The following is a 646-nucleotide window of genomic DNA, read 5'->3' as shown; positions in this document are numbered from 1 at the left end:
TGATGTCTCTGTCGTGCTTGGGAGTAAATTTCCTACAGATCACCTCAGCCACAACAAGCGATGACGAAGGCGAATACGCTGCATTCCCTGTCATTCGCGGTGGGGGTTGGGTGGGGGGTGTACAGCTGAAATGTTAGGGGGCGTCACTGAACATTTGGGGGCGTTAGGGGGCTGTAAGGGGGGGTCTGGATAAATCTGCTGCGACAAACTCCCACAGTTCACGTCGGCTGCTGTAATGCCTTGGATATTGAGAGTTTCGCGTAGTATTGGGTTACTGAGCATTGCGTTGTTATTGAGTTGCGAAGGCGGACAGTGCAGTTGATCGTACTATAGGTACAGCGGGTATTAGACGAGCTGGCACGCTGTCTCGGAAGCGCCGCCTGTCTCGTTATTGAGGAGGGGAGAGCTGTGGGTGGTATTGTGGTGGCGGTGACAACTACAGACAGGGCAGAGGGCCTGGCCTCTCTCTGATCTTCTGCCGATATCGCGGAGCCTATGAGATATTGGGTAGAGCGTATTTTGACGTCAAGATCTTATGTAAGTAACCGTAAGTTACGCTGCGCGCCTGTATGGAGGCGGAATGCTGCATCAGGGAATGCTGCTGCTCAGGCTGTATTTACTCTAATGTAACACATCGTCGCCGGAT

The sequence above is a fragment of the Ornithodoros turicata genome, chromosome 3, assembly GCF_037126465.1.
Source record: "Ornithodoros turicata isolate Travis chromosome 3, ASM3712646v1, whole genome shotgun sequence".
Taxonomy (NCBI): domain Eukaryota; kingdom Metazoa; phylum Arthropoda; class Arachnida; order Ixodida; family Argasidae; genus Ornithodoros; species Ornithodoros turicata.
The sequence above is the reverse complement of the archived record's forward strand: the minus strand, read 5'-3'. Positions refer to the sequence as shown.